Genomic DNA, 13,983 nt, shown 5'->3' on the forward strand with positions numbered 1-13,983 from the left:
AATACTGGTATATATTGGGAAAAGTTCTACCAGTATCGAAAGAATGAAAGTATCGACCAATTAAAGGTCCTGTATCATGCAAAATCAACTTTTTGTAGCTTTTGTCCATGTTGTTATGATGATCAAAAACAGCCATAGAATGTTTTTTGACTCCGCCCTCTCCTGGAAAAGAGACTTGTTCCACTGTGGCGTCAGAGAGAATGGAAGAGCACAACGGCTTTTCATTGTTTCTGTTTTACCGTCAATGGTTGGAAGAAAGAAATAAAGGGGAAAAATTTGAAAAAGGAAGATTTTTATTTAGTTAGAGTTTGAGTTAACTGAATCCAAGTGTTTGAAAAATACCTCCAGAAAACACTTATATTTCTCACAAAAATGAGTACTCCATAGTGGTAGAGCTACAATATATCATATAAATCCCTATACTTTACTTGGGAATGGATAAAATAGCAGATGCAGATCCTTTAACCTCTTAACTCCCGCCTGAACCGAGAGCATATTCTCCAGCTCAGCTTTACCCAAATCCTGTAGGCCACTGTAACGCCTCATTTGAAAGCTAAGACCTATAAAACTAAATTGATCTTTTTCCTCACATCATCAGATTTTTTTTCATCACTTTTTCAATTTTTTTTGTCCATTTTTTTGTCACTTATTTGTCACTTTTTCGTCCATTTTTTCTCAATTTTTCGTCAAATTTTTCTCACTTTGTCAAATTTTTGTCAATTTTTGTCAATTTTTCGTCACTTTTTTCACATTTTCATCCTTGTTTCCGTCTCAGTTTTGTTGCCATTTTCACACCTTTTTTTCCAGAAGCTTTTGGATTGGGGTAAAGCTGGAGAAAATGTGCTCGGTTCAGGTGAGAGTTAAGGGGTTAAAGGAAGTGACTTGGTTGACTTTCCGGCAGACTTTCCCCCACCATTTCTCCCATTTATTATTATTTTGTATTATTTTTGCAGACATTTTTTCTCTTTTCCCCCATTTTCCCCTCATTTTTTCCTCATTTTTCTCATTTATTCTCCTGGCTGAAGCCGTTCCTCTGCGTGAGGGTCAGACCTGTCGCTCCGTAACTCGCTCTGACGGCTCCGAACCTCCTCATCATTTCCCTCGGATCCTTTTCCCCCAAACCAGGAAGTCCATACCGGTTAGGGACGCCATCAATTCCCATCATGCACTGCTCCGCGCCGCTCGATGCCTGTCGCGGGATCACCTTGGCAGATGTAAATGAGGGAGCGGCGGATCCGACGGAGTCATTACATGAACGGGACCAAATGAATCCTTAAATCCTGATGCATGAGCGGGGAGTGGACAGCCCGAGCGGGACGAAAGGCCAGACTCACTCTTTACCGTGTTTGTTTTTGTTTCCCACGGTTCTTCATTCACAAATACTGACATGTTTGGTATCCACGTGTAGCAGGAAAGGCTGTGACCGAGATGACGCTGTAATAATCCTAATATGGTCATTTCCTGTGTGGGAGACGAAAACACATGTGCAGACAAAGGGACTAAACTTTCTTTCTTTCTTTCTTTCCTCCATCCTTCATTCCTTCCTTTCTCTCCTCCTTCCTTCCTTTCCTCCTTCCATCCCTCCTTCCTTTCCTCCTTCCTTTCTTTCCTCCTTCCTTCCTTTCCTCCATCCTTTCTTTCTTTCCTCCTTCCTTCCTTTCCTCCTTCCTTTCTTTCTTTCTTCCTTCCTTTCCTCCTTCCTTCCTTCCTTTCCTCCTTCCATCCCTCCTTCCTTTCCTCCTTCCTTTCTTTCCTCCTTCCTTCCTTTCCTCCTTCCTTTCCTCCTTCCTTTCTTTCTTTCCTTCCTTCCTTCCATCCTTCCTTCCTTTCCTCCATCCTTCCTTTCTTTCCTCCATCCTTCCTTTCTTTCCTCCTTCCTTCCTTTCTTTCCTCCATCCTTCCTTTCTTTCCTCCTTCCTTCCTTCCTTTCTTTCCTCCTTCCTTCCTTCCTTCCTTTCTTTCTTTCTTTCTTTCTTTCCTCCATCCTTCCTTTCTTTCTTCCTTCCTTTCTTCCCTCCTCCCTTCCTTCCTTCCTTCCTTCCTTCCTTCTTTCCTCCTTCCCTCCTTCCTTCCTTTCTTTCTTTCCTCCTTCCTTCCTTCCTTTCCTCCTTCCTTTCTTTCTTCCCTCCTTCCTTCCTTCCTTCCTTCCCTCCATCCTTCCTTCCTTCCTTCCTTCCTTTCTTTCCTCCTTCCATCCTTCCTTCGTTTCTTTCCTCCTTCCCTCCTTTCTTCCTTCCTTCCTTCCTTTCTTTCCTCCTTCCTTCCTTTCTTTCCTCCTTCCTTCCTTTCTTTCCTCCTTCCTTCCTTTCCTCCTTCCTTCCTTTCCTCCTTCCTTTCTTTCTTTCTTCCTTCCTTTCCTCCTTCCTTCCTTCCTTTCCTCCTTCCATCCCTCCTTCCTTTCTTTCCTCCTTCCTTCCTTTCCTCCTTCCTTTCCTCCTTCCTTTCTTTCTTTCTTTCTTTCTTTCCTCCATCCTTCCTTTCTTTCTTCCTTCCTTTCTTTCCTCCTTCCTTTCTTTCTTCCCTCCTCCCTTCCTTCCTTCCTTCCTTCCTTCTTTCCTCCTTCCCTCCTTCCTTTCCTCCTTCCTTTCTTTCTTCCCTCCTTCCTTCCTTCCTTCCTTCCCTCCATCCTTCCTTCCTTCCTTCCTTCCTTCCTTCCTTTCTTTCTTTCCTCCTTCCTTCCTTCCTTTCCTCCTTCCTTTCTTTCTTCCCTCCTCCCTTCCTTCCTTCCTTCTTTCCTCCTTCCCTCCTTCCTTTCCTCCTTCCTTTCTTTCTTCCCTCCTTCCTTCCTTCCTTCCTTCCCTCCATCCTTCCTTCCTTCCTTCCTTTCTTTCTTTCCTCCATCCTTCCTTTCTTTCCTCCTTCCCTCCTTCCTTCCTTTCTTTCCTCCTTCCTTCCTTTCTTTCCTCCTTCCTTCCTTCCTTTCCTCCTTCCTTTCTTTCTTCCCTCCTTCCTTCCTTTCTTTCCTCCTTCCATCCTTCCTTCCTTTCTTTCCTCCTTCCCTCCTTTCTTCCTTCCTTCCTTCCTTTCTTTCCTCCTTCCTTCCTTTCTTTCCTCCTTCCTTTCTTTCCTCCATCCTTCCTTTCTTTCCTCCTTCCTTCCTTCCTTCCTTCCTTTCTTCCTCCTTCCTTTCTTTCCTCCATCCTTCCTTCCTTTCCTCCTTCCTTCCTTCCATCCTTTCTTTCCTCCTTCCTTTCTTCCTTCCTTTCTTCCTTCCTTCCTTTCCTCCTTCCTTCCCTCCTTCCTTCCTTCCATCCTTTCTTTCCTCCTTCCTTCCTTTCTTCCTTCCTTTCTTCCTTCCTTCCTTTCTTTCCTCCATCCTTCCTTTCTTTCCTCCATCCTTCCTTTCTTTCCTCCATCCTTCCTTTCTTTCCTCCATCCTTCCTTTCTTCCTTCCTTTCTTTCTTTCCTCCATCCATCCTTCCTTCCTTCCTTTCTTTCCTCCATCCTTCCTTTCTTTCCTCCATCCTTTCTTTCTTTCCTCCATCCTTCCTTTCTTTCCTCCTTCCTTCCTTTCTTTCCACCTTCCTACCTTCCTTTCTTTCCTCCATCCTTCCTTTCTTCCTTCCTTTCTTTCTTTCCTCCTTCCTTTCTTTCTTTCCTCCATCCTTTCTTTCTTTCCTCCATCCATCCTTCCTTTCTTTCTTTCCTTCCTTCCTTTCTTTCCTCCATCCTTCCTTTCTTTCCTCCATCCTTTCTTTCTTTCCTCCATCCTTCCTTTCTTTCCTCCTTCCCTCCTTCCTTCCTTTCTTTCCTCCTTCCTTCCTTTCTTTCCTCCATCCTTCCTTTCTTTCCTCCTTCCTTCCTTTCTTTCCTCCATCCTTTCTTTCTTTCCTCCATCCTTCCTTTCTTTCCTCCTTCCCTCCTTCCTTCCTTTCTTTCCTCCATCCTTCCTTTCTTTTCTCCTTCCTTCCTTTCTTTCCTCTATCCTTCCTTTCTTTCCTCCTTCCTTCCTTCCTTTCTTTCCTCCTTCCTTCCTTCCTTCCTTCCTTCCTTCCTTTCTTTCTTTCTTTCTTTCCTCCATCCTTCCTTTCTTTCTTCCTTCCTTTCTTCCCTCCTCCCTTCCTTCCTTCCTTCCTTCCTTCTTTCCTCCTTCCCTCCTTCCTTCCTTTCTTTCTTTCCTCCTTCCTTCCTTTCCTCCTTCCTTTCTTTCTTCCCTCCTTCCTTCCTTCCTTCCTTCCCTCCATCCTTCCTTCCTTCCTTCCTTCCTTTCTTTCCTCCTTCCATCCTTCCTTCGTTTCTTTCCTCCTTCCCTCCTTTCTTCCTTCCTTCCTTCCTTTCTTTCCTCCTTCCTTCCTTTCTTTCCTCCTTCCTTCCTTTCCTCCTTCCTTTCTTTCCTCCTTCCTTTCTTTCTTTCCTCCTTCCTTCCTTTCCTCCTTCCTTTCTTTCTTTCTTCCTTCCTTTCCTCCTTCCTTCCTTCCTTTCCTCCTTCCATCCCTCCTTCCTTTCCTCCTTCCTTTCTTTCCTCCTTCCTTCCTTTCCTCCTTCCTTTCCTCCTTCCTTTCTTTCTTTCTTTCTTTCTTTCCTCCATCCTTTCTTTCTTCCTTCCTTTCTTTCCTCCTTCCTTTCTTTCTTCCCTCCTCCCTTCCTTCCTTCCTTCCTTCCTTCTTTCCTCCTTCCCTCCTTCCTTTCCTCCTTCCTTTCTTTCTTCCCTCCTTCCTTCCTTCCTTCCCTCCATCCTTCCTTCCTTCCTTCCTTTCTTTCTTTCCTCCTTCCTTCCTTCCTTTCCTCCTTCCTTTCTTTCTTCCCTCCTTCCTTCCTTCCTTCCTTCCCTCCATCCTTCCTTCCTTCCTTTCTTTCCTCCTTCCTTCCTTCCTTTCCTCCTTCCTTTCTTTCTTCCCTCCTTCCTTCCTTCCTTTCCTCCTTCCATCCTTCCTTCCTTTCTTTCCTCCTTCCCTCCTTTCTTCCTTCCTTCCTTCCTTTCTTTCCTCCTTCCTTCCTTTCTTTCCTCCTTCCTTTCTTTCCTCCATCCTTCCTTTCTTTCCTCCTTCCTTCCTTCCTTCCTTCCTTCCTTTCTTTCCTCCTTCCTTTCTTTCCTCCATCCTTCCTTTCTTTCCTCCTTCCTTCCTTTCTTTCCTTCCTTCCTTCCTTTCTTTCTTTCTTTCCTCCATCCTTCCTTCCTTCCTTTCCTCCTTCCTTCCTTTCCTCCTTCCTTCCTTTCCTCCTTCCTTCCTTCCATCCTTTCTTTCCTCCTTCCTTTCTTCCTTCCTTTCTTCCTTCCTTCCTTTCTTTCCTCCATCCTTCCTTTCTTTCCTCCTTCCTTTCTTTCTTTCTTTCTTTCTTTCTTTCCTCCATCCTTCCTTCCTTTCCTCCTTCCTTCCTTTCCTCCTTCCTTCCTTCCATCCTTTCTTTCCTCCTTCCTTCCTTTCTTCCTTCCTTCCTTTCTTTCTTTCCTCCATCCTTCCTTTCTTTCCTCCATCCTTCCTTTCTTTCCTCCATCCTTCCTTTCTTCCTTCCTTTCTTTCTTTCCTCCATCCATCCTTCCTTCCTTCCTTTCTTTCCTCCATCCTTCCTTTCTTTCCTCCATCCTTCCTTTCTTTCCTCCTTCCTTCCTTTCTTTCCACCTTCCTACCTTCCTTTCTTTCCTCCATCCTTCCTTTCTTCCTTCCTTTCTTTCTTTCCTCCTTCCTTTCTTTCTTTCCTCCATCCTTTCTTTCTTTCCTCCATCCATCCTTCCTTTCTTTCTTTCCTTCCTTCCTTTCTTTCCTCCATCCTTCCTTTCTTTCCTCCATCCTTTCTTTCTTTCCTCCTTCCCTCCTTCCTTCCTTTCTTCCCTCCTTCCTTCCTTTCTTTCCTCCTTCCTTCCTTCCTTTCCTCCTTCCTTTCTTTCCTCCTTCCCTCCTTCCTTCCTTTCTTTCCTCCATCCTTCCTTTCTTTCCTCCATCCTTCCTTTCTTTCCTCCATCCTTCCTTTCTTCCTTCCTTTCTTTCTTTCCTCCATCCATCCTTCCTTCCTTCCTTTCTTTCCTCCATCCTTCCTTTCTTTCCTCCATCCTTTCTTTCTTTCCTCCATCCTTCCTTTCTTTCCTCCTTCCCTCCTTCCTTCCTTTCTTTCCTCCTTCCTTCCTTCCTTCCTTTCCTCCTTCCTTTCTTTCCTCCTTCCCTCCTTCCTTCCTTTCTTTCTTTCCTCCATCCTTCCTTTCTTTCCTCCATCCTTCCTTTCTTTCCTCCATCCTTCCTTCCTTTCCTCCTTCCTTTCTTTCCTCCTTCCCTCCTTCCTTCCATTCTTCCCTCCTTCCTTCCTTTCTTTCCTCCTTCCTTCCTTTCTTTCCTCCTTCCTTCCTTTCTTTCCTCCTTCCTTCCTTTCTTTCCTCCTTCCTTCCTTTCTTTCTTTCCTCCTTCCTTTCTTTCCTCCTTCCTCCCTTTCTTTCTTTCCTCCTTCCTATCTTTCCTCCTTCCTTCCTTCCTTTCTTTCTTTCCTCCTTCCTTTCTTTCCTCCTTCCTTCCTTCCTTTCTTTCCTCCTTCCTTTCTTTCCTCCATCCTTCCTTCCTTCCCTCCTTCCTTCCTTTCTTTCCTCCTTCCTTCCTTCCTTTCTTTCCTCCTTCCTTTCTTTCCTCCATCCTTCCTTCCTTCCCTCCTTCCTTCCTTTCTTTCCTCCTTCCTTCCTTCCTTTCTTTCCTCCTTCCTTTCTTTCCTCCATCCTTCCTTCCTTCCCTCCTTCCTTCCTTTCTTTCCTCCTTCCTTCCTTCCTTTCTTTCCTCCTTCCTTTCTTTCCTCCATCCTTCCTTCCTTCCCTCCTTCCTTCCTTTCTTTCCTCCTTCCTTCCTTCCTTTCCTGCTTCCTTCCTTTCTTCCTTCCTTCCTTCCTTTCTTCCTTCCTTCCTTCCTTTCCTGCTTCCTTCCTTTCTTCCTTCCTTCCTTTCTTCCTTCCTTTCTTCCTTCCTTCCTTTCTTCCTTCCTTTCTTCCTTTCTTCCTTCCTTCCTTCCTTCCTTCCTTTCTTCCTTCCTTTCTTTCCTCCTTCCTTCGAGCCAGACACAAGCTGAAAACGCCAAAAAAGACTGACCACTTTTGCTTTTAGATGTGGCTAAAACTAAACTGGAGGAAATGCTTTTTTCTCTCTCATTTTTACCCATTATTAACTTCAGGACTGGACAAAGCAAAACTCTCTGGTTTCATTATGTAGATTTTGTCGCTGAAAACATTTGGCAATTTGTCATTTTCGTGCTTAAGTGTCATTTTTCCTCATTCTTACTTACTTAAACCTACAGCTGGAGCTTCAAATTGATGTCTCTACATTTAATTTTCTGTCCTCATTCACCTGCAGCGTCTCGCCTTCGAACGCTCGTAATGAAATAGATATTCACTGGCTTTAAATACTCAATTTCATCGTGACGTTTTGTAAAAGTTCCCATCAGTGATTTAAGCCGGTGGGAAAACTCAAGGTTATGGAGGGCGGGCTGTTCTAATAATAGAGCGAGCGGCGACAAAGTGAAGCGCATACATTACACTTCTTTTGACTTTTAAAAAGCGCCACTTTCCGAGGTCAAGGTAAGGAGTTGTTTTATTCCCAGAGCGTTTCAGCCTAATTCCATATAATACAGGAGCTATAGGCGCCGACGAGAGGACACAGGGCAGACCAGAGGAGCATTCCCACGGGGAGAGTCTGTCTCACCGGCCTGGAGACTCGCTGGAGACTCGAGTCACTGCTGGTCTTCGAGACGTCCCCTGGAGATAAGGCCAGTCTCCAGGTCGTCTCGGCGACTATTCGTTTTCCTCAACCCTGAATCTTCTTGGTATCTGACAGGACTTATCTCCAGGCGTTGTCACGGAGATGGGCAGCTCGGTGGCACAGAGCCCAGTTAGCTCTAGGGATGGGCACGGTTAAACGGTACCTACTTGGTACCGACCGAAAAGCTCCGGTCAGAGGGGGTATCGAAAAAATAAAATTCTTTCGGTGCCAGTTTTCAGTTCTCTTACTCTCCAGACCCGCATTGAGTCTAAAAAATATATGTATGTGCAGATAATGAGCCACTTCAGCACAAATGGAGCGAAGAAAAGCTCCACCTTAAAGCTCTAACTCACACAGGCCTCTTCAGACTCACAGACGCCAGAACTGGAGCATGAACTGGTGAAGCTACAACTACTAAACTTCTGTAATAGAGACGGCAGAGCCGCGGTCTGTGTCAGGACTGAGCCAGGACTAAACCAGGACTAAACCAGGACTAAACCAGGACTAAACCAGGACTAAACCAGGACTAAACCAGGACTAAACCAGGACTAAACCAGGACTAAACCAGGACTGAATAAGAAACTTTAGTTTTTAGGCAAATTGAAAAGCAAAACCAAGCAGTGACAAAAAGAAAGACGTGTTTACCTTTAGCGACAGGAGGAGGCGGGGCTTACGTGCTGTTGGGCGGGGCTTACGTGCTGTTGGGCGGAGCTTATGTGCTGTTGTTACAGCTTTACAGCAGCTGCAGAGACGGGAATATCTAGGCTGGTTTATAGAAAGTGAGGCTCACTCTGTGTTAGACTTTGTTTTGGTAAATGCTGAGTGTCAGAGTGAGGCTCACACCATGTGAGGATCTTTGACGTTTGGAGCTTTCGCTTCGTCAAAGTGCAGTGAGTTTAGAGAAGTTTAGCTGAAAGAAACTGTGTCCTGATGTGGATCTGACTCTGCAGCTCAGGAGGTAAAAACGAGGTAAAAACGGAGGTAAAAACGTCCTTTTATCTCGGCTTAAGTGGAAATTCTGCTCAAAACACGAGGAGGCGACGCTGCTGCTCCTGTGGAGCCTCTGTTGTGCTGTTTCGGTCTCTTTCCTGAATGATACTTTTAATACACGTTATTTTTATTGAATTAAAATAACATAGGTATCGAAAAAAGTACCGTTAAGGCACCGGAACCGAAAAGCTGGTATCGTTAAAGTAGTGGTATCGAAAAAAAACGGTACCCAGTTAGCGCTCGTGCTTCACATCGAGAAGGTCTTTCTGTTTCTGAGTTCGCATGTTCTCCCTGTGCCTGCGTAGGTTTCCTCCGGAGACTCTGGTTTCTCCCTCCACTGCTGCTTCCACCAGCCTGGCTCCACATCTGGAGATGGGTCCCCGGGCGCAGCACTGCCACTGCCCACCGCTCGGGCGGTGGCACGGGGCGAGGGACGGGTCAAATGCACCTTAACCCGATGGCAGTTCACAGTTCTGTGACCGCCAAGCAGGAGCCGCCATTCGAAGGTATTGCACTTTACACACGTTTTAAACAACTGTAAAGCCTGGTTTCTACTTTTGTTAAACTTTCTACAGTTAGATATTCCTCCTGTGATAACGCCAAGTTAATTAAAGAAACCAGGCTGTTTCTGGGGAGGGGGCGGCGCCACAACATCGCAATGTGAGTCTGTCGACCACCTCTTGTCCTGCCCGCTTTTTGCGTCAGGTATGACACTAAAGATTGCAAGGAGCACCACCCGTCTGCGCAGTCGTCTGCTCTACAGCCTGCGCTAAGAACCACAAGATCTGGCCCTATACCTGTACAAATGTTTCTAAGGCGAGACGCTGCAGGTGAACAGGGGAAAAAACGAATGTAGAGATAACATTTCTGATATAAATATGAGAAGAAATGTATTGCAAGGTCAAGATTACTGATATTTTCAGCGACAAAATCTAACAAAATTGATTTTTTCAGAGGGGATTTTGGATCTTGTAAAAAATCTGTAAAAACTAAAATGTAAATGCCTTGTTTTTTGGGTTCAAATCTTAAAAATCTTGAGTCCAAGCCGGTAAAGCTCCTAAAGTGGAGCAAAAGCCTGGTTTAGAGGAAGTAAGAATCTCCGCTTGGACACTTCCACCTGTCGCGTCTCTGCCTGGCAAACGCATGTACTTTTGAAATAAAGGTCATTTCCCACTCGTTTCTGCGAAAGCCGAGGAGTATTACGGTTATTACGGCCGCTGCGGCGCCAAGAATTCAGCCGGCGCTTGAAGGGAGCGCAAATTACACACATTACACCTCCTCGAATTGAAGCATGAAGTGAAAAAAAATAATTCTTACTCACAGCTGCCGCCCCCCTCACCCCACTAGCTGCTTTTACTAAACACACATGAGTGGCTTTGGGGAAACTTCATCTTTCTCTTTCCACAGCTCTGGTCAATGTTGAGATTTTATAGCTCTTTTATTAGAAGGAAGTCCCTTTTTCAAAGCTTCTTTATTTAAGGATTTCTTTATTTAAGGATCCCCATTAGTCTTTACCAACGCAAAGACTACTCTTCCTGGGGTCCATTCAGGGCAGAAATAAGTTCTGCTCGGACGCTCGGGGGGGGGGGGTTTGTTTTCTCTACAGGGGCAGAGCAGACACGTCGGGCACTTCCTTTTTTCTCCTCTCCTGCCTTACTACAGACAAAACAAAAGAGCTGTTTTATAAATGAAAAGGAATCACATTACAGACGTCGAGCACTTCCTGTTTGACACTATGACATAAAATACATCACATGGGCACAAGTCGTTTACAGGGAGAGGGCGCTGCAGGAGGATTACTGAGAACTGCGTGAATGAAGCCAGAAAACACTTGTTTTTGACAAGGAAATAGCAAAACAACATGATTAAAAACTCCAAAAAGTAGATTTTAGAGAGTGAAAACAGACTAAAACTCTCCCTTTACAATGCTAGTTTTATGGATTTATGAGTGTGGCTTTGGAGATTTTAGATCTAGTTCCGTCCTGGTTTAAACCGGGTTTAGTTCTTCATTTATCCCTGGTTTATCCCTGGTCTCGCCCTGGTTTATCCCTGGTCTCGCCCTGGTTTATCCCTGGTCTCGCCCTGGTTTATCCCTGGTCTCGCCCTGGTTTATCCCTGGTCTCGCCCTGGTTTATCCGTGGTCTCGCCCTGGTTTATCCGTGGTCTCGCCCTGGTTTATCCCTGGTCTCGCCCTGGTTTATCCCAGGTCTCGCCCTGGTTTATCCCTGGTCTCGCCCTGGTTTATCCCTGGTCTCGCCCTGGTTTAGTCCTGGTCTCGCCCTGGTTTAGTCCTGGTCTCGCCCTGGTTTATCCCTGGTCTCGCCCTGGTTTATCCCTGGTCTCGCCCTGGTTTATCCCAGGTCTCGCCCTGGTTTATCCCTGGTCTTGCCCTGGTTTATCCCTGGTCTCGCCCTGGTTTATCCCTGGTCTCGCCCTGGTTTATCCGTGGTCTCGCCCTGGTTTATCCCTGGTCTCGCCCTGGTTTATCCCTGGTCTCGCCCTGGTTTATCCCTGGTCTCGCCCTGGTTTATCCCTGGTCTCGCCCTGGTTTATCCCTGGTCTCGCCCTGGTTCAGTCCTGATTAATCATATTCCCTTTGCTTCTGTTGATGCACAGTTTGCACCATAGATTTAATAACAGGTGTGGTTTGTGAAACTAATGTGGCAGCTTAAAGGAGCAATCTTTGATTTTTTAATTTTCTGTTATTGGAATAGAATTTGTTTTGTCCTTAAGTATATGGTAAAAGCAAACATTTATCCAAAAAGACTGATTTTAAAGGAACAGGCCACTGTTTTTACATACTGAGATATGTTCTTACCTGAGCTTTGACGAGTTCTTTAGGACCTGTCTGATCTTCAGTCACGTAAACACAGCGCAGACGGCGTTAGCATTTAGCCTCTCCCTCTCTCCTCTATAGCTCCAAAACAGGTCAAGATAGAAGCTACCAAGCTCTTCCACGTTTTCCCTATTTAAATATGGTTACGTGAAGTGTTCCACTACAAAGTATAATTACACAAAATTAAACAGTGTGGATTTTCTAAGCGGATAAAAGGGGGGACTATATTGTAAGGCGTAATAATACCAGGAGTAGTTTGGCATAGTCTCGCCAACCAGACTCCGCTTCTTTACAGAAGAGGATCTGGCAACACTCGCGCTTTCAAAGGAAGTGACGCCGCGATGTGGAGCTACCGACCAATCAGAGCAGCTCCCTGAACGTCACGTTGTTGCGCCTTTGTTTTGTAGTTTTTCAACACAAGCGACCACTTCCCGTAATGCTCCGGTTTGCTTGTATTCTGAAGTTTTTCTGACATAAACGACAGAAGTCATTTCCTGAACTCTGTGTGGCAGGAGCGCCATTGTTAATGTCCCAATGATACAACTTTCTTGTCGCTGTTTCTGTCGTCACATCCGCTATGTTCTCATTGGCTGCTGCGCTTCGGTTTTCCCACATTAGTCCCGCCTCCAGCAGTAGCTTTTCTACGACAGGGTCGCCAGACTAGTCTCCTGTTTATTAATTAATAAACATCGGAGATTAGTCTGGATGCCAGGTTAAGTTTGGCATCCGCACAGTTAAGTGGAGATTACTGTACTTACAATATAGTTCCCCCTTTTATCCGCTTAGAAAATCCACATTGTTTAATTTTGTGTAATTATACTTTGTAGTGTAACACTTCACGTAACCATATTTAAATAGGGAAAACGTGGAAGAGCTTGGTAGCTTCTATCTGGACCTGTTTTGGAGCTATAGTGGAGAGAGGGAGAGGCTAAATGCTAACGCCGTCTGCGCTGTGTTTACGTGACTGAAGGCACGGGGGAAGATCAGACAGGTCCTAAAGAACTCGTCAAAGCTCAGGTAAGAACATATCTCAGTATGTAAAATAGGGATGGCCGATATATCGGCGCCGCCGATATTATCGGCCGATATTTGTCCTTTTTTCACATATCGATATCGGTCCGATATGGGAAAATATCGGCCGATATTTTTTTTTCCTTTGAATTATTTACTACACCGTAATGTCATAGCGCACCTGAATGCAGCAGCAGTGTAGACGGGGCAACAATTTATTCAAATTATCTCAAATAAACAGTGGCTCTTAAAAATAAAGAACCTCCAGCATAAATTCACACGTCTCCAAAAGAAAGTATGTTTTTACTAAGTTTAAACAAAGTGGAGCGGACACTTGGACACCACAGAGATGCAGAGCCACAAGTTGCTGCTGCAACAAAGTGGACTAAAACTGCCTCATGGACATGATTCTGAGTCAGGATTAACAGGAATCATTTTCTGATGGATTATTTGTCGCTACATCTGAGGTGAGTGTTGCGAAAGTTTCTCCGTCTTGACGCCAGATTTATAACTTTGTTTGTTAGCGCTAGCATAGCTTCTAACAGGCTAAAGGCTACGACACGTAAACATGACCTTTCTGTCATCATATAGGTCTAACTACAGTGATGATAATGTCTGTATTCACGTTTACTCTGCCCACTTCTGTCATGTTAATGACCCTGAAAACGAGGCGTTATGTCATATCGCATTTTCGCGCATATTTAATTAGACGCTTTTGCGATCGTTAGCGCATTTATCATTGAAAACGGTGCAGTTCAAAGCTCATGCTAATCTTGTAAATCTACTGTTTGCTTTTTGCCAGCTCTAAACCAACTCTAAATCTTCAGTCTGGCCTCATAAGTTCATATAAGGTGCTGTTAAAGTGACATTATGATATTTCCAATTCCAAAGCTTCATACAGAGCTGTGTGTCCTTTATCAGATTTGTTTAAAGTTAAAACATGTAGCTTAAACAACATGGTAGGCTACATATTTTAATAAAAAATACAATAAATAGTAGCCTAGCATATTCCCAGTGTCAGTGTTTACCATTAATAGAGGACATGGGTGAAAGTATAATAATAAGTAGGTCTGAGTAAATATTTAGCCAAAAACAAAATTACATTTCACTCCAACATTGCATTTGGTCTTTTTAATATTTTTCTAATAAAAAGGATTGTTTCATCCTGGTGTGAGATGTGTCCCAGGCATAAGACATTCCAATAATGGAACAATTTACAAACTTTACCACATTTGAGTAAGCCTTTCTATTGATTTTTAACGTTGAAATAAATATCGGCAAATATCGGATATTGGCCACACCAGTGAGGCAAATATCGGATATCGGTATCGGCAGAAAATTTTCATATCGGACCATCCCTAATGTAAAAAAGGTGGCCTGTTCCTTTAAAGCAGAACTAAGTAACTCCTGCCCCTAGAGGCCATCAGCGCCCCTGCAGGAGTCCTGCTGTTCTGGACCCTCTCTCTGACTGACGCTCCCT

The 13,983-nt window shown here is 44.6% G+C and overlaps 1 protein-coding gene across 1 annotated transcript in view; it reads left to right on the forward strand.

Moving 5' to 3' along the window:
* The window catches only part of pudp (pseudouridine 5'-phosphatase), a 312,024-nt gene extending 302,521 nt beyond the window's left edge, over positions 1–9,503 (forward strand). The window contains exon 5 of the mRNA XM_079582082.1: positions 9,487–9,503. The gene's annotated coding sequence lies outside the window, so the exon portion shown is untranslated. The remainder of the gene's footprint in view (positions 1–9,486) is intronic.
* The last annotated feature ends 4,480 nt before the right edge of the window (positions 9,504–13,983 follow it).

The sequence above is a fragment of the Gobius niger genome, assembly GCF_951799975.1.
Source record: "Gobius niger genome assembly, chromosome: 23".
In the NCBI taxonomy this organism is placed as follows: domain Eukaryota; kingdom Metazoa; phylum Chordata; class Actinopteri; order Gobiiformes; family Gobiidae; genus Gobius; species Gobius niger.